This window comes from Cebus imitator, unplaced genomic scaffold, assembly GCF_001604975.1.
Source record: "Cebus imitator isolate Cc_AM_T3 unplaced genomic scaffold, Cebus_imitator-1.0 Scaffold18, whole genome shotgun sequence".
Lineage (NCBI taxonomy): Eukaryota > Metazoa > Chordata > Mammalia > Primates > Cebidae > Cebus > Cebus imitator.
This window is the reverse complement of record NW_016107333.1, coordinates 15,919,893-15,940,380: the sequence shown is the minus strand read 5'-3', so window position 1 is coordinate 15,940,380 and position 20,488 is coordinate 15,919,893. Positions and strand designations below refer to the sequence as shown.

Genomic DNA, 20,488 nt, shown 5'->3' with positions numbered 1-20,488 from the left:
TTTTTTTTTTTTTTTTATTTTAACTAAACATGTAGTATTGGTTTGTGTCTTTAAAAATTTATGTAAATGGAAAGCCTATATATACAGATCATCGTACAGAGCATCTTGTACTTTGTTTTTATCCATCGACATCTTCTCAGGTTTTAGTTTAATGTGGAAGGGCTTCAAGATGGCTAAGTAGAGGCATCTCTTACTCACCTCTTCTACTAAAAAGAACCAAAATAGTGAGCAGATAATCACACTTCAAATAGATCATCTAAGAGAGAACACTGGAATTCAACAGAGAAATGACAGGAAACACCTAAAGCAAGGAAGGAGAGGGAAGAGAGGAATTCTGTTTGGCCAAGATCAGCTGGGAGCTGGGAGAGACTCCCCAATGTGGGGACAAGGTAAATGAGAGATGAACCCCTGCAATCCTACCATGGGAGAGCCTCTCAACCCAGTGGCCCCAAAAGTAACATGGTGGCTCCCTGGAAACTGTGGCAAGGCACTGTTCTGGAGACGGAGCTCATCCTGGGTCCCACACATTGCTAAGCAGTGGTCAGATGGTGCCGTGTTAAGAGCCCAGTCCCCACTGGACTGTGTTTTGCCTGGCAACCGGGATGAGGCAGTAATCTTGCACCACCCCACCCTCCCTGGCCCCCTGCAGAGGGGCAGCTGTGCATTCTTATATGCCCCAAGGGCAAATTCCACTGCCCATAACTGTTGTGGCTGCAGGCTGCAAATGGTTGAGGCACAGGGGGATGTCCTTGCTCCCTGGTTGCCTGCCCACAGCTACTCCCAGGGAAGCAACCCATCCTCCCTAGTATCAGGGCCTCTGCTGCCTCCACCTGAGCGTTTTACTGGTTACGGCTCACCCTACCCTTGCATTCCACAGCCAGTGCCTATATGAACCACCAGGGTGCCTGGCCTGGCTCCACCTCTTCCTGTGTCTGGACACCAAAGCACAGTGTCTAGTGGCCTGGGGATTAGCCAGCCCTCTCCACCACTAGTGGTACCTGGGCACTCCTCCTGGGGTCTGAGGTTGGGACCACTCAACCTGCTGCTACCACCACAACTGCCACTGATCTGCATGTGCCACATGTGGGTCTGGGGACTGGACCGCTTGGTCTGTCACAGCCATTGCCAATACCAGTGTGGACCACTTGGATCCCTGAGGGGTGTCCGTCACTGCTACTGACATCACCCATGCCACGCCCACTGCCCAGGAACTTGGGAACCTGCTCACATGCCTGGCCCACTGCTGCCATTCCTGGGAACAAACCAATCAGAAGCCCAAGAATCAGCCTACCTGGACCTGCTAACAGCAGTATGTATGCTGCCCAGGGTCTCAAGTACAGGCATGCTCAGCCCACTGCTGCCACCTCTGGGGCCTGAAGACTGGCCTACCTGGTGTCCCGGTCTCCAGGAAAACTTCATCACAGTCTCCACTAGCAACTGCATCCTGTCATCGTGGAAATCACAGACACCACTGATGCTGTTTATAGCCAAAGAAATTCTACAAAGACTAATCGTCAGGGAAATGCAAATCAAAATCACAGTAAGATATCATCTTACCCTAGTTAGAATGGCTATCATTAAAAAGACAAAAAAATACCCCTGAAGTTGGCAAGGATGTGGAGAAAAAGGAACACTTAAACACTGTTGGTGGGAATGTAAATTAGTACAACCACTGTGGAAAACGGTTTGAGATTCCTCAAACAACTAAAAATAATCATCAGGGAAATGTAAATCAAAACCACAATGAGATACCATCTCTTACCAGTAAGAATGGCTATTATTAAAAAGTCAAAAAACAACAGATGCTGGTGAGGCTGTGGAGAAAAGGGAACACATACACTCTTGGTGGGAATGTAAATTAGTTCAGCCACTTAGAAAGCAGTTCAGAGATTTCTCAAAGAACTTAAAACAGAACTAATGTTTGCATTCCCATTACTTGGTATATATCTGAATTAGTTTGTTCTCACATTGCTATAAGGAAATACCTGAGACTGGGTAATTTATAAAGAAAAGAGGTTTAATTGGCTCACAGTTCCAATGGCTGGGGAGGCCTCAGGAAACTTACAATCACGGCACCTCTTCACAGGGCGGGAGGAGAGAGAATGAGTGCTGAGCAAAGGGGGAAGCCCCTTATAAAACCATCACATCTTGTGAGAACTCACTCACTATTATGAGAACACTATGGGCAAAACTGCCCTCGTGATTTATTTACTTCCACCTGGTCCTGCCCTTGACATGTGGGGATTATTACAATTCAAGGTGAGATTTGGGTAGGGACACAGAGCCAAAACATATAAATAATGAAAAGAAAAAAAATCATTTTACCAAAAAACACATGCACTGCCATGTTCATTGCACACTAGTCACAATAGCAAAGACATGGACTTAATCGAGGTGCCCATCAATGGTGGATTACATAAAGAAAATGCGGTATACATATACATACTACAATACTACAAAGCCATAAAAAAGAAAAAAACATGCCTTTTACAGCAACATGGATTCAGCTGAAGGCCATTATCCTAAGTGAAATAACACAGAAACAGAAAACCAAATACTGCATATTCTCATTTACAAGTAGGAGCTAAATATTAGGTACTCAGGGACATAAAATGGCAACAATAGAAACTGGGGACTACTAGAAAGACAAAGAGGAAGTGGGGCAAGGGTTGAACAACTTTCTATTTGGTACTATACTCAGTATCTGGGTGACAGAATCATTGGTACCCAAGCCTCAGCATCATACAGTATACCCAGGTAACAAACCTGTGCATGTATCCACTTAATCTAAAAGAAAAATTAAAACCCTGGAAATAAAACTGCCATATGATCCAGTTATCCTAATACTAGGTATTTATTAAAAAAAAAGAAATCAATATATTGAAGAGATATCTATACTCTTATGTTTATTGCAGCACTATTCGCAATAGCCAAAATATGGAATCAACTTAATTGCCTACCCGTGGATGAATGGATAAGGAGAATGTGGTATAAACACACAGTAAAATATTATTCAGCCATGCATCAACAAATGAATGGCTGGATGGAACTGGAGACTATTAGGTTAAGTGAAATAAACCAGGCACAGAAGGGTGGGAAGGGTGTATGTGTGGGTGTTGAAGGGGGATGGAGAAAGGTTGGTTAATGTGTAGGTACAAAGATACAATTAGATAGAAGAAATACATTCTAAAGGTTGATAGCAGAGTAGGGCAACTGTAGTCAACAATAACGTATTTTTCAAAATAGCTAGAAGAGTGAACCTGAAATGTACCCAACACACATAGAAATGATACATACTTGGGTGATGGATACCCTGAGTACCCTGACTTGATCATTCCACATTCATGCGTGTAACAAAATTTCACATGTACCCCTAAATATGTATGAACATAACATATTAAAAAACCCCAAAGAGATTTAGTTTATTGTGATAGCTTAAAGTGTTTCATTTTATGAGCAGACCACATTTTCTTATCCATCCTGATAAGCATGTAACTGCTCTCGGGTAGCTACCCAAAGGTGGAACTGCTCCTCTCATAGTGGTATGCATCAGCTCAGCAGCTTGCTAGGTAGAGCAGAACTGCCCCCCAAAGGGCTACAGCAGTTCGTCCTCTTACTAGGCAAATTGAATTTCCATTTCTCACATCCTTGCCAACAAGTTGTTTTAATACACTTATTATTTTAAAAAGTTTTTATAAAAGACATTGTGAAAAAATAGACCATACCTCCACTAATTTTTAAGGCTTTTTTTTTTTTTTTTTTTTTTTTTTTTTTTTTTTTTGTCATAAACCAAGTCACAATACGTAAACCCAAGTCTGTTTCTGGGCTCTCCATTTTATTCCAGTTGTTTCCTTGCTCTATGATAGGACTTTAAAATGAATCCTGACATCTCTGAGTGTAAGTTTTCCCTCTTCAAAATTGTCTTGGTTATTTTTTGCCCTTTCTTATTCTATAGGAATTTCAGCATCAGCTTGACCAACTCTGTGAAAAACCCAGAAGGATTTGATGGCAATGCATTGACTTTGTTGATTAATTTGAAGAGAATTGCCAACTTAAAAATACCAAGTCTTTCTTACCCATGAACATGCTTCATTTTTCCATTTTTTTTTCAGATTTAAAAAAATTTACATCCTTCAGTAAAATTTTATGCAGTTTTCATAATGCTAATACATATCTTTTGCTGGCTATGTTCCTGTGTAGCTTATATTTTTGTTGCTACTGTGACTGATACAGTTTTTAAATTATATTTTCTAATTGGATGTTGCAGGTGTATAGAGATGTTATTAATTTTTGTATATGACTTTATATCCAATAAGCTCTTACTGCTTTTAATGGTTTATATATTCTCATAGATTTTTCTACATGGACAATACTATTATCTGTGAATAATGACAGCTTTGCTTCTTCCTGTCCAATCTTTACATCCCTTTTCCTCCCTCTTGTCTTTGCTTTAGCTAAGACATTCAGGAAAATGCTGAATACAAGTGGTGTGTTAATGGACATCCTTATTCCTTAAAATGCAATGTTTTAAATATTTTACTACTTAGCATGATATTTGCCAAAGGTTTTTGGTAAATACCTTTATCAAGTAAAGAAAGTTCCTCTGAGTGCTGGTGTCTAAGAGTTTTTATAATAAGTGGATATTGAATTTCACCTATTCTTCTGCATTTGTGGGATTATCATATAGTTTTTTTTTCTTTTATCAATTAGGATTGTGTATTACCTTTATTGATTTTCTAACATTAAATCATCTTTTCATTCTTGAGATAGGCCTTCGTCAGTCATGGGGTATCTATTTTTAAATGCCTCAGTGCATTTATTTGCTAATAAATTATTTAAGTCTTTTCTCATGTCTAATGTGGATACTTTGTACGTTAGTTCTTTTTCTTATTCAGTTTTACTAGAGGATTAGCTTGTTTCTAGTCACTACAAAGATTCAGCCTGTTGCTCTGTTGATAATCTTTTATTTCTATTTTTTTATTATATGATGAATTTCTACCCTTAAATGTTTTATTTATTTTCTTCTACTCCTTCGAGTTTACTGTTTTCCCTTTTCTAATTTTTTGAATCCAATGAAGTTCATTACTTTTTAAAAACTTCTAAGACTAAATGTATTCAATAACCTCATGAAAGTTGTGATTTTAAGTATCCAATAGTAGAAAAAGTACAAAACAGACCTGTGGATTTTGAATATATTGATACAAAGTGCATGACTACATGCAGTACATCCTACAGGTAAAGGGAGGTAGAAGGGGAAAAAGAAGACTGTGGCTGAGGTCTAGTAACAAATAAATAAATACAGATGCAGAGATGATTCACACTATGGAATATCCTACCACCAGTACTGCAGCCAAAATAGACAAACTTTTATTTCACAGTAACTCTGGGGGGAGGATAATAATGGCTGGACCCTTGTAATTCATCTCAAAGACTGTGGGAGAGCCAACCCAGGTCACTGTGTAGTCTGTGCATGTGGTGACTTGTGGCATGTAGTTTTTCCCAAAAGGAGGACATATAAAATATGTTTAGATTAGCTATAAAACTATAGGGTGTCTGTAAAAGGTGGCACATTCCTTATTGTTATACTAACCAATTTTAAAAATCCTGTTTAAAAAATAAGCAGTGAGTTATGTTATTTTAAGGCAGGCAAATGCTTCTTCCTCATTATGAAAAGTCTAAACTGGTGCCTTTTTTTCCTGAACATTTAGAAAAGAGGCAGTAAGAGTATTTTGGTTTGGGTTCAAGTGAGAGGCTTTTGATGAGCATTTTAGAATTGAAGAGCCCTAAGTTCAGGATATCTCAATGTTCAGAAAGCCTGACTAAAAGAAGCCAAACCAAAACCAGTCCACTTATCATTAACACCACACCTCTTTTCTTCTAGTAAATTTTACTTAAAATATAGAGTGGAAAAAAACCCTAATGGGCTGATACAAGTCAAACACCCACTGTTCACAGACAAAACCTTCACAAAGTTCAGCTGAAGTAATCCAGACCTAAAACTGACTTGTGCAGATTTTTCAATGAAGTCATCAAGCAGTCATGTAACACAAACAAAAGTCAATTATTTACACACTTGGCAATTCCTCTTAGAAATGTGCCCCAAGAAGGACTACCCTTTGTTTTGGGCCATCCTGAAGATTACACATTTGATTTTTGCAATAGTTTAACTTTTTAGTTTGTTTGTTTAATTGAGGCAGAGTCTCGCTCTGTTGCTTAGGCTGGAGTGCTGTGGCATGATCTTGGCTCACTGTAACCTCCGTCTCCTAGGCTCAAGTGATTCTCCTGCCTCAGCCTCCTGAGTAGCTGGGATTATAGGCATGTGTCACCACGGCCATGTAATTTTTGTATTTTTAGTAGAGATGGGGTTTCACCATGTTGGCCAGGCTGGCCTTGAACTCCTGAACTCCAGTGATCCACCCGCCATGGCTTTCCAAAGTTCTGAGATTATAAGCGTGAGCCACTGCACCTGGCCTCTGATAGTTTAACATTTTTAATAGAATGTGTTCTCTATTATGTGGTAATGCTTTGGTACTGTTCATATAGGGTCTTTCCTATCCTAAAGACTTGCCATTTCCCCAACAGGAGCACTGATTCTGCTTTAGAAGTTTCATAAAAATTAAAATCTTTATCAAATATTAATATAAAGAGAGGTGACACAGGAAGCAACATATACTGTCATCTTTTTGCATATTTAGAAATTATTTTTTCCTTTAAGCTATTTACAACAGAAAGCACTGTTTGTCCTGCCTAATAATCAGCAGTAGAGGTTTGAATCACTGGAACCTTGGCAAGACCTTAATATTTCAAAATGATTAACAACAACCTCTAGGGTCAAGTCCATGTTACTGAATTATGACAAATTATTATCACGAGGGCAAACAAGTGTAGCCAGCCACCTTAAAAAATGCCCCAACCACTGCTTCTCAATATAGAAAGACTCAAACTACATACTGTTTAGCATATGCCAAATCCCATCTCTGTCTCCTGACATTCCCCTAGTTTCATTCATTAGAAGGGTATTAAAAAAAGACTTTTAGCAGCATTTGGATTTCTTGTGAAATATCCAGCATCTTAAATATCATATACAATTTTTTTTTGTTAAGCTAGACACCAATTTCAGAATCTGTGGGACTAGGGGGAAAATAACCCATTCAAAAGTATTCTAGAAGTTGTTTTCTGGCAGAGCAGCAGATATCCGAGTTAAAAATAGGAGGGACAGTTAGTTGCTTTGCGGTCTTTTCAAAGTTTTTGTTCCGTGTTTCTACTCCTGAGTGAGAAGGGCAGAGGCTCTGGCCCCCGCCCCTCTGGTTTCTCGGTAGTTGCTTTCATATTCCAGCAGCAAGGCTTGAACAGATGTGTGTTGACGAGGACTTCCCCAAAATGGTCTTTATAAATAAGCCACAACATATCTTCTGTGTTGTTCAGTCCCTAAGATCTAGAAAGAAAAACACCTGGTGTTCTGGTACAACCAGAAGCCATCTCCATAACTGAGCCACCATCTGACTGGCCGCTGTAACAGGGAGGCACTTGAGGTGGTACTGTGTGCGTCCTCACTGGGACCTTACCTTCCTTCTGCAGTTCATTGGTCTCATTGCTTTTTCTCTTGTTCTCAGATACAGTTTTCACTCTCTTTGGTTTCAGTGTGGTCTTTAGACTAGGTCTAGCCCTGCATCTGCCACATGATTCCAGCGTTTTTTTGATCCTGCTAGCAATGTCTTCCATCTTTTCACAAGTGGGAGATAGGCATACTATTCTATCTTTTTAGGTGCTAACTTCCTTTTTTGCATGCATAGTTGACCTAAAAAGTCTAAATGTAGTCAATATCTTTATTCTTTACATAAAAAAGCTGTAGCTCTTTCCTTTGATATTATTGTATGTTATTTAATTCCATCTTTTAAAAACACACATGCACAAGATCAGTCAATACTTTTGGCATCGTTTTATACAGTCAGTGCTTCACCTATTTCTTCACTTTCTTTACTTTCATTTCTTCATTGTAGGTTTAATTTCCTTCTTCCTAAGAAACATCCTTAGTATCTGTGTATGGTAACTTTTTTTCAATATCATTGTTAATCTGAAATGTCTTAGTGTGCTCTCATTAGTTTAGAAAATTAAGTTGTAAGTAAGATATAATAAAATACACACAGTTCAGTTCAATATGTTCTGACAAACCACCATCAAAGCAAGATTTCCATCATCCTAAAAAATTCCCTTGTGCCTCCTTCCATCAATTTCCTGCCCTGCTCCATTCCAGAGACAACCACTCTTCTGTTTTCTATCACTGTTAGGTTAGTTTTGTCTCTTATGGAACTTCATGTATGTGTATGTATATATGTGTGTATGTGCTCTTGTATTTGACTTCTTTTGCTCACAATGTTTTTGTAATTCACCCATGTGTTGTGTGTTTAGTACTTAATTAAGAAAATTGTGAGTAGTATTTCATTATGTGACTATAACATTTGTTTATTCTTTCTTCTGTTGACAGACAGTGGATTCTTCTACAGACCAACTTTTTCCCTAGCCAGGTGGGTCTGTTGTTTGAGAATTTGAACAACCATTTAGGAAGCCAAACTCCATCCTCTTTCCCCATCTAATAATATTAGCTATTCACTTCCTAGACTCTCATTCTTCTCTTATCTTTCAAATTTCTTACCTTTCCCTGGGATTAAATATACAAATGCTACCCCCAGTTTCTTCAGTTTTTTTTTTTTTTGTCCAGTATCTCAAAATGCAAGACTTTTACTGACGTTGCAATTGCTTCCAAATTATTCAGCCGTGGTTAGGAGAGGTTGGAGCATGAGATAACTGTTAATGGGATTCCTTACATAAAACAATCAGTTAAAACATTTATGAAGAATTTACGATGTGGTAGATGTTTAGTGAAGTACTTTACATAGATGATCTCATTTAATCCTCCACAGAATTCTAGGATTACTCCCACTTTACAGATAAGGACACTGAAGTTTAGTTGAGCTCAGGAGATGACGCCATCTGGTGAATGGTGAGTTGGAATTTGAACTCAGCCTCGCTCTATACCTTGCATTCTTAAACATTGTTTTGCATTGCTGGACAGAAACTATACTTTTGGCTTATTGGGGCACTGTCATACATTTTACAGGGATAATTTTTTGGGATATGTTTTCCTTCTGGAGCCAAGGTACTTACTAGTTATCTGCAGATCTTTCTTTCTGTTTCATGGCCATGGGATATTGTGCTTTTTCCAGGAAGTGTGGCTCACATTCTGGGGAGAGACTCGTTTCTATGTGAATTTCTTTTGTTCAGAGATCTTTAACCTTTCCTTTCTCCTTAGTGATAACCAGCTTTCCAGTGAACCAGAAGGAGACCAGAGGGATGAATTAAATCTCTGCCTCTACAGGCAGGCCAAAGTGCTGTTCTCCTGGCTTCTGGAAGACCTTTGGGTTATTTAGTGATTATTTTCACAACCCAGCTGGGCATTCAGTGAGAGAGCCTCTTGGATTAATTAAGCAGTGGTAATTAACTGAGTTTCGGGCCTCAGTGGAGTGGCTGTAGGTGGTAATTTCCCAGTTACTACGATGACAGCTTTAAATCTCTCAGACAATCTTACACATTTTTTTTTTGTACCTTAGAAGTAGCACAGCTGATTTCCCAGAGAAATTTGGAGTCCTGCTTCTGTGAATAAAGATAATAAATATAGATGAGGTAGATAGGCCAATTGGCTACTTGTAATTCAAGCTTCCTCAGATTGTCCATGAACTCATGATATAAGGAAGAAATCCCTAGAGCACAGTGAATGGAGATGAAATATGTTTAGGTTTGGCTTCTAGAGCAAATGTGAAATGGAAGGAAAATGCAGTTGTTGAAATAATTCAGGTCAATTGCATATTGGAGAGAGACTAAATAACCGCAACAAAAATAACCAAGAAGAATGGGAAAGGTAAGAAATAATGAGACTCTGGTTTTGAACCATACAAGATGAAGGGCGATAAAGCACATTAAGTTCACATGGAAAGGGTATAGGCCAGGAAGATTCATCTTTGTTTGGAGAGCCATACCTCTGAGTTACTAATGAACAATTTGGAAGATAACACCAGAGTTTGATTTATGCTCACAAAGAGTGACTTGGCTTTCTGACTAAGGAACCAGGAACAATAGAAAGCCTCTAGGTAGAATTTGAGAATGTTCTCCTGTCCAAACTCCAGATCAGTGGCAAACAGAGAAATGGAATAATGTACATTTTGGTTTTATAATACCTATGGGAGATCTCTTCCCTTTTTGTAATCTTGAAGAAAACCCTTGTCTCTGTCAAGGCACAATCATCATGGTGTAGGGTGGATACACACTCGTGTATAAAGGTGACCTACCCACTGGCTTCATGGTCTGCTGAATGCCAAGTACTCACTAACTAGAAAGTTATTTCTCCCCAGCAGCCATGACTGAGGGGAGAGAGAGAAGGAGAAGTATCCTCTTGGTTTGGGAGACAAGGCAAACTCCCCTGGTCCCTTCTGGGTCTGGGACAGAATGTGGGGAGAAGGGAATGTTCTTTAGCTACTTATTTTCTTTCAAACCTGATTTTCTTTCAGACTTTAGGGTGTGGGTCAGTGTAAAAGGCCCTGGAAGTTACTCCGAGTCCAGCCTTAACATTGGGCTTCACAACTTATACCCCTGAAGGGTTGGATGATGCCTTCATTAAAGGGGTTGGGATCTTGAGTATACAAGTCCACCTTTTAGGTCCTATAGGCTGTCCCAAGAGGAGTGCAAAGTTTTGACTGCTGGGGAAGTGTGGTAATAAGGGCTTTCTAGAGAGACAGAACCAGTGGTGTACACACGCACACACACACACACACACACACACACACACACACACACACACACACACATTCTGTAGAAGGATATTTCAGTCAACAACAGACTGTGTGTTGATGGTGGTCCTATTATCGGTTTATCATGGAGCTGAAAAATTCCTATCACCTAATGATACCGTAGCCATTATAATGTCAGAGCACGATGCGTTACCCACATGTTTGTGGTGTTGCTTGTGTAAAGAAACTACTGAGCTGTCAGTCATATAAAAGTATAGTGCTTATGGTCAGGTACATAATACTTGATAGTGATAATAAGATGACTATGTTACTGATTTATGTACTTATTACAGTATAATTTTTATTGTTATTTTAGAGTACTCCTTCTACTTATATAACGTAAAAGTTAATTGTAAAACAGCCTCAGGCAAACACTTCAGGAGGTATTTTAGGAGAAGGCATTTTTATCATGGGAGATGACAGCTCCGTGTGTGTAATTGCTCCTGAAGGCCTTCCAGTAGAAGGAGATTTGGAGGTGGAAGGGAAAGCTATTGATGATCCTGACCTTGTGTAGGCCTAGGCAAGTGTATGTATTTGTGTCTTAGTTTTTAACAAAAAAAGTAAAGAAAAAAATGAAAATAAGAAAGCATATGGAATGAGGATACAAAAAATGTTGTATGTGCATTGTGTTTGTGTTTTAAGTTAAGTGTTACTATGAAAGAGTCAAAAAGTTAAAAAAAGTTCATAAAGTAAAAAAGTTACAGTAAGCTAATGTTAATTTACTACTGAAGAAAGAAAAATTAAAAACATAAATGTAGTGTTGGCTAAGTGTGCAATGTTTCTGAAGTCGGCAGTGGTATTCAGTAACGTCCTAGGCCTTCACATTCAATCACCACTCACTGACTCACCAGAGCAACTTCCAGTTCTGCAAGCTCCGTTCATGGTAAGTGCCCTATACAAGTATACAATTAAAAACAATCTTTATACCAAATTTTTACTATATCTTTTTCTATGTTTAGATATAGAAATACCAATCACTCTGTTTCAGTGACTACAGTATTCAGTACAGTCACATGCTGTACAGGTTTGTAGCCTAGGAGTAATAGGCTGTACCATGTAGCCTCAGAAAGGAGTAGGCTAGGCCGATGTAGGTTTATGTAAATATAGTACTCTGTGATGTTCACACAATGACAAAATCGCCTAGCAAAACATTTCTTATAATGTATTCCTGTCAATAAATGACACATGATTGTCTATCTGTCTATCTATCTGTCTATCTATCTATCTATCTATCTGTCTATCATCTATCTATCATCTATCTATCTGAGAGACTGAGAGAGAGAGAAAAATAGAGGAGAGGGAGATTTGTGTTAAGAAATTGGCTCATCCAACTGTGGGACTGTTCATTCTGAAATCTGTAGGGCAAGCCCCCAGGCTGGACATTCCAGCAAGTGTCAGTGTTAACTATTGCAATCTTAAGGTCATGTGGAGGCAGAATTCCTTCCTCTGTGGAGGAACCTCAGTCTTTTTCTTAATGCCTTGAACTGATTGGATAAAGATTACCCACATTGTGGTGAGTAACCTGCTTTACTCAAAAAGGACTGATTTAAATGTTAATCACCTATGAATAATACTGTGTTAGTCCATTCTTGTGTTACTATAAAGAAATATCTGAGGCTGGGTATAATTTATAAGAAAAGAAGGTTTATTTTGCCTCATAGTTCTGCAGTCTGTACAGGAAGAAAGGTGCTGGCATCTGCTTTGGGTAGGGGCCTCAGGAAGCTTCCAATCATGATGGAAGGTGAAGAGGAGCCAGTGTATCACAAGACAAGAGAGGGAGCAAGGGCTGGGGGAGGTGCTACACTCTTTTAAACAACCAGATGTTTCACGAACTACTGGAGTGAGAACTCACTCATCACCAAGGGGATGGTGCTGAGCCATTCATGAGGGACCTGCCCCCATGATCCAGACGCCTCCCACCAGGGCATTACATTTCAACCTGTGATTTGAAGGGGACAAACAACTAGGTACTGTGACAACTTGACACATACAATTAACCATAGCTGGCGGGAGGGAGAAAGGATGCTTCCTCTCACACTCCACCTCTTTTCCCTCCTCCTCTCCAGCTGCTGGGCAGCATCTGACCCCTCAGTGGAGGCAGTGGTGGGTCACAGGTGTTCATGTTCAAAGCTGGGCACTGGTGGTTGCATAAAGGAATGAGACCAGAAACTGTATCAGCATAACAGGGAGTCATCCACACATGATGAGGAAAAGAGGGTCTCCAACACACACTCCCACCATAAAGGGGGCTTGAAATCAGAGCAGGGGTGGGTGGGTGGGTGCGTGGAAGTGGAGCGAGATGAAGTTCCAGAAATACAACTTGGTAGGACTCTCAGAGATCTGGACTTTTAGTTTCTCTTTGGCGGGCCTGGCCCCAGGAGACCCAAATCTTGTGGAAGCCTGGAGGATTTTTGTAAGACTTCTTTAAGGTGCTATAATTAAGAGCTTTTGGACATATCCATGGGTGATGCGTTAATACCACTCCAGAACCTTAGCCTCCTTACTCAGCTGCGATATACTGAAACAGAATTCTGAGCCGCAACAATGGGATCAACTGATTTTGTTGTTAAGTAGCTTCTAAGAGCGTTTTGAAGTCTCAAAAATGCTACTGAGGAAAAGCTCTTCTAATCCTCTTCTCTTTCCAGCTGCCCCTCTCTGTTGGCTGCAGAAATAGATTAACATTTGTTAGACCTCCATTGTAAGCAGTCAAGCGTGCAATCGGGCATTTTATCTTTGGTATTGGATTGAAGGTAAAGGTATTTTTCATTTATATTTTTGCCTGAAGGGAAAGGGGAAGCAGATAAAAAGAAGAAAAGGCATTGCTATGATGTGCTTCTCTTGGATATAAAAGTTGTAATCTAATGTCGCACTCTAGCTCTTTTCAATTCAATGAATATTCCTCCATCATCTGACAAAACACGCAGTGCTGGGTATGCTTACCTGACATGCAGAAAAACATTGCAGAGGTAATAAAATTGTGTCAAACATCTCCTAAAGTGTTTATAAATTTGTTGCCATGCTTTATTTTTACCTTCAATAAAAAATTGAATAGAATTTATATGTTTGTTATTTTGGCATCTACTTTGAAAGTAAACTTAAGTTACAAGTCAAAAATTACAAGAGATTACAATTAACTTATTCCAGGTTAAAGATAAAGATGTAAATCTTTATTCTTCCAGTTATTTCAATACTGCAGATAATAAATAGCAAAGACATTATGTGGAAGCGCAATACTAAAATAAATAGATGTGTGTGTGCACAAGTAACTTTTCTTTCTAGGAAACTCATATATACTGAGTGCAAACTGCAGTATTGGATGTACTGAAATGTAGTAATAATACTTCCTATTTATTTGGAGCCTTAGATTTTATAAGTACACTTCTACACTTTGCTCATTTAGGGTAATTTTTTCCAGTTGAGAAATCTTCTTAGCCCTTGGGTTTTCAGAGATGGAGAAAACCTTCCTTGTGTGCCCTGAGGATTACATTTTAGACCATGGAAATGAGATGGAAAATGAAAATCAAAGAATTGACTGCCAAATTTTTTTATTACAGTATTTTTTTTTCTTCAGACAATTTAATGGAAGAAGTCAGAAAAATATTTTCCTTAAATAATTTCCATATTTCCATTTTTCGACATTAACCAGTGGATATGGGAGGAGTTTAGAGGACACTGGTCAGGTTCGCCTGGGGCAGTGATTGAGAGGAGGCTGTAATATTTGACTGGAGTAAAGGGAAGTATGTAAGATTATCTAGATTCTAATTAACTGTGCCAATCAATGCCAAGTAAGGTTTTTAAGACAAAATGGGAGAGAAACCATAAAGGTAGATTGCCACGGGTTCTGGGAATGACCAGAAAACTGATAACCAAATATTTCTGTGTTCTGCCTTCTGGCTCCTCTTAGAGTTAAAATAAGAAGAATTTGCAGGAACTCTGAAAGGAAAACATGTTTATATAGGTTTGTTTATCGTGTATGCATAATATGTGTATATAAATACACATACATATTAAACATAAAAAGTTGTTATTATAAAAGCAACTCATGTTTATTATGGTAAAATTAGGAAATACAACTTAATAAAAAGAAAATAAAATTTCTAAACCCATCCACCTGGAAATAATTTAATTTTTTCCTTCATATCTGTTTATCATATACATAACAGGTAAAAATGAATCAGTATTTTGAAGCTAGTGGTAGAATTTATTTTAGGGAGACAATAAGTTTTGTTTAAGAAAATTCTATGATGGACTTGCCAGGAATGAAAGAGGAAGCCCAAGGATTGGGCTTTGTGGAGAACATTACTGTGCTCACCAATATTCAGTTTTTTGCCTTCTGGATCCCATTGCAGTTAGGCAAAGCCATGCAAGTAATTCTGGCCAATGAGCTGTGAATGAAGTGGCTGGTGTGTGTGTGTGTGTGTGTGTGTGTGTGTGTGTGCACGCTGTTTCTAAAACAGACATCAGGGAGCGAGAGTTCTGTGTGTTTCCTTTTTGCTGGTGTGCCGGAGCCGATATGTGTATCTCTTCTCAACTCAGCATTCAATGACTTTATGTTGGTAGGTTGAAGCTGGCCATGATGGGAATATTTTTTCATGATGTTTAGTCATCAGCATGATGATCATCAAAACATAACGATGTTTAGCCAAATCTTTGTGCATGTCTTTTGTTTATTTCTCAAGGTAGCTTCCTAGAAGTAAGAATTTGGGATAAAATGTATAAAAAGTTTTAAAGTTTTGCTATATTTCATTCAATTGCTCAGCAGAAAGGAGATTTCATTTTATCTAGCTCACAGCAAAGACCTATTTTTAATATATTCAGTTTGATAAAAATGCAATACTGTGAAAATGTTTTACAATTTGTCAAAAGCTTACTGAAAGGTTAGTTCTATGTAGATTCAACATATAGAACAGAAATGTTTAATTATTTTTAATACATTTTGGGCTCATCAGGGAAGACTCCTGTGCACAATTATCTTTTCAAAATTGATACCCTCTTATATCTATTCCTTCTCATCTTCCACACCCTTCCCTTCGCTACTCACTTTCATAGGATGACTTCATGTGCTTGGGATCAGAATCTAGTAAAGATTAAGGGAGGGGAAAGAAGAACAAGTAGATGTAGAAAAAGAAGCATATATTGCACTTGTGTCTATATGCTAAAACCATTAAACTAAAAGAATTATTTTACATTATTTTACCTTATTTAAAAGCATATTCTCCTTTTCCTTTGTCCCTAGTAATAGCTCCATGATGAGAGCTTGGATAAGTCCAAACATTTGGCAATGGACAAGCACACAGGAGTACCACCATTATTAGTGTTCCAAAGTTGCCTGTAAAGATTGAGTTAGCATGGTACCCTAAACCCTCCAAAATCCCCTCCCTGCCTACAGAGCACTCTAGAGTTCCCCCCAACTGAACTGTTTGCAGTTTCCCAATGCATGGTTTTTCACATGTCTTGACCTTGGCGGTATGCTTTTCCCTCTGCTTAGAACCTCCTTCCCCCTCTTTGTTCCACTATGTGCTTACGGTTTCATTTTAGATATCACCTTTTAGTAGAAGCTCTGTCTCCTCCTTTGAATGAGCAGATGCTTCTGGCATGTGCTTTCACTATGCTTGATGCTCATGACACAGTATTGTTCTGTCTGGTTTACTTATTTGCCTTCCTTACATTAGATGGAGCTGCTACAGCATGAAGACTATATCTGGTTCACCCTATTCGTTTAGCAGAGTAGCTGATATTAGTGATCTAGCAGCAAATCTAGATGAATGCACAATTAAAAAAAACACGCCAAAATTCTGTGAGTTTTTGAATTTGTTGTATAAATTCAAATAAATGGAAAAACATTTTCTAAGGCTCTACTTTGTGCCTGTAACTTTACTAAGTGCTCTGTAAAGATGCATACATTTTAAGACACAAGTCTTAAGAAGTTTACTGTCAGCTGAGGGATTTACAATCTGATTTTGATGGTAATCCAGTCTCCTAATAACTGAACAATTGAAGGAGAGGAAGTAGGAAATGTTAGAAGCGTTTATTATTTTCTGTAAATCTGGCAGCCTAATAAAGGACAGAGAAGTACAAAAGTTTTTAATCTAAAGTTGCGGGTAAAGGAAGATTGACTACTTAAAAATATAATTTCACACACCTCCAAGATTACTAACATGAGGTTATTGTGGGATCTGTCCTTGTGAAGATATTTTGGCTTCTACACTGTCATAAAATTAGAATTTAACTTTTCCTACAAAATCTGTTATCAGTTCTGGTCTTGTTTTCTGTGTGTGCCAAATTCAATAGAAGCTGTCTTAAGTGTTTTTCTCCTTATTAAACAGTTTTCTAAAATCCATAATTCATTGAGACAGTAAGTAGTTGCCTTTATTTCTATGTAATTCAGCTCTGCAAAGCCAACTGTGAATTCAGTGGGGGCATTCTTGTGCTAGCCACTTTTTGTTATCAGCTACTCCACACGAAAGAAGATTCTTCCGCTCATGGAAGAAACTGAAGGGGAGAATAAAGACCCTTAGTATTTTAAAACACTGGTTTGAATTGCAGCTTGAGATCTAAAGGTAAAGAGTAGTGCAAGTTCTGGAACAGATACATCACTTACTTGTGTGAGACAAAGGGATTTCATTTTCCTTTAGCATTAAATGAAATGACCATTTCTATTTATGTACCGAGCCCAAACATTCACATCTTAAAGAAAGTTTCATTCCTCAGCACTCTATTATACTTTTATCTTCTCATCTCTCAAATTTTAAGTACATAAGGACATAAGCCTGAACTTTAATTTCAGCATTTCCAAAATATTTTGCTAGAAAGCTCTTTTGTTTCAAGAGAGACCTTAGGATAAAAAGAGATTTTCTATTTCAGAAGGGTCTTCCAATTGCAATATCTTCAATGCGGCTTCTCCAAGGACATTTAGTCAAAAATGTACTATTGTGATCTGAAGCAGAGATAAAACAAATCACAGAGACAATATGATTTTCCATGAAGTTTTTATGTTTTTGACATTCTTTGAGTGTTAGTCGGTAAATGAATTCTGCTAACAGGGCGGTAAAAAATATCTCACAGGTGATTTTATTTCAAGAGAGCATTTTTCCCGTGCTTGTGTTTGATCCAGAATACCGTTTTTCTTGACAAATAGACTATATATGCTTGATACATATAGGCTATACTTATTGGAAAAACCAAAGCAAAGATAGTAAAACCATCCCAGCAAAATCTACTTTACTCCACGTTCATGTTTTGAAAAAGTTGATGCAGGCCAAATCCCATTAAAGTGAACAAGAAATTTAAGTTATGATGATATTTGTCAAAACAGATTTGACATATCTCTTTAATTAACCAATCTGATATCAATGGAATTACTCTCTTTTGCTTCAATTGGTAGAAAATTAGTTGCAAATGCTTTTCAGCATTTTGGGTGTTTTCCCCGGGCTAACCACACTCTTCAGATGTTTTCTTTTAATAGCCTTCAAAAATCTCATTTTCAAGTTACATGGCAAATTCAGATACCACTTACATAAGTACCATGAGAAATGCTCCAAGAAGAAGCATCCAGTTAAGCTAATTTTCTACATTTCTGCTTTGGGTAAGCTGAGAAGCTGATGATATGAAAGAAATGACCACTATAACTTGACTTCTTATGACAGACTCATAACTAATCACATTTTTGCTAGGGGAAACTAGACATTATAATGGTTCAGTATCTTAAGATCTCAAATTTAACTTTTGAAAGGTGGCTTGATGCAGTGGAGTTAGCTAGAGCTGGAATCCAATTTTAGTCTTTACGTTAGATGTGCTACCTTGGGTGATGTAAGTAAATTCTCTGAGTCTTGGCTTCTTCATCAACAGAATGGGTATATAACAATATCTACAATACAGAGTTGTCATGAGATTAATTTTGATGACTTACGGAGAGCACCAAACCACATAGCTGGCACATGAACATTCAATGTGAGCTTCCCCTCTTAACCAACTCTTCCCTTACCTTATCCTTCTTGGTTGAACTAGAACTGTGAATGTTTTCCAAAGTGTAGAATGAGGATTTTGAGATTTGAAGGACTTCCTGTCACAAAATGCTTGCCTGGAATATTCCTGGAATTTCCTTACTTCAGAACTTAATTTGTGAGAGGAGAGTTAAAGCTCTATATCTGATAGTCCTCTGCTCAAAATGCTAAAATGTTAGCTGGAATACATAGATGGGAACATTCACTAGCTGCCCAGGTTTACTCAGTACAGTCCTAGTTTTGTCTCTGTCTGATTATTAATAGCAATGTTTTCACTCTCAAAAGTGTCCTGATTTGGCTGGCAAATTATGTGATCACCTGTGTTCCATGCATGACAAGAGATTCTTTATTATCAACTTTATTGCTGTATTTATGGCATCTAGCATGGTTCATGGTTGATGCACACCATACATTTGTTGTATAAATGATGCTATATCTGTTTTATTAATAGTTAATAAAATATTTCTGAATATACCTATAAAATTGGGACATATTACTTATGGAAAATTTGGAAACTTCCAAAAAGTAAAAGAAGAAGATAAAAGTTACCACATAATTGCTAACATTACAAACTAGATTGTCTTATTATGTAATTTTTTTGGAAGCAGAGGACAGTATCTTAAGAATATTTGTGGTAAGGAGAAGCTGGAATGTCAAACATGTTGGTCAAATTGTCTGCCATGCTCATAGCCTCTTCTGAATGGATAGCCCTAAATTGCTGTGTTTTGTACTATGTGACCCTGCCCTACTTGCTGGAGCTGGTTGCATAAGGGGTGAGCTTTGATCTAAGAATAGTCAAATCAGAGACTGGCCAGCAGCCCATGACCTGGTGCAAAGGGATGAGCAGGGCTGATCATATTCCCTTTTTTGAAGCTGAACTTGAAAATACAGTTAGCAGTGGGATCTGAAATAGAAGGAATCTGTAACGAGAAGCTATGAGGTAAGGTAGGGCCATGAGGGGGTCACAACAGGCTGAAGTTATGAAAAAATAAAAACCATGAGAGAGCAGAATCTTTGAAGTGAGGAAAGCTACACAGAATGGGGGGCGGGGGGAAGAATAAACCAATTGATATAGAGAGGTAGCACAGAGAGAGGGAGAGACATTATTAGAAAGAGACTGTGAAGGCTCTGAGCAAGACAAGGAGATAAAAAGTGGCTTGTCCTTAACCTGCCTTAGTTCTCAGACATCCCTCTGGTCTTGAATCCAGTTCATGAGTATCTTATGATAACTCACTCTTTCTTAGGGTAGATGTTTTCCCTCTCTATTCTTGGAGCTATCCACAGTCTTAGTGCTGACAGTTTGCCTTCTTTCCAGTTTTTCTCCTGGAGTGAGTCTCTTGACCTTTGCAATCCAAAGTATCTGGAACAACTGGCCAATTACAACAATGAGGTGTAGGCCGACTGTGGGGGACCATGCAGGCTTAGGACTTCCTGGTTAGATTATAAGGATGTAGGACATCTTAGAGATCCTGACTGAAGGAATAATCACAAGCTCTCTTGAGAATCTGAAAGCTGTTGGCTAATCTACCCATTTTCCTTTTCCTCTTGGATCACATGGTGTCTCATCTTTGTCACTCTCTGCGTATCTTCTTTGTTCCTTTTTTTTTTTTTTTGAGACAGTGTTTCACTCTTATTGCCCAGGCT

General features: G+C 38.3%; 1 protein-coding gene across 1 annotated transcript in view; it reads right to left on the bottom strand.

Moving 5' to 3' along the window:
- LOC108291247 (60S ribosomal protein L12-like) overlaps positions 1-20,488 on the bottom strand; it is an 83,065-nt gene that overhangs the window by 61,674 nt on the left and 903 nt on the right. The gene's annotated exons all lie outside the window — the stretch shown is intronic.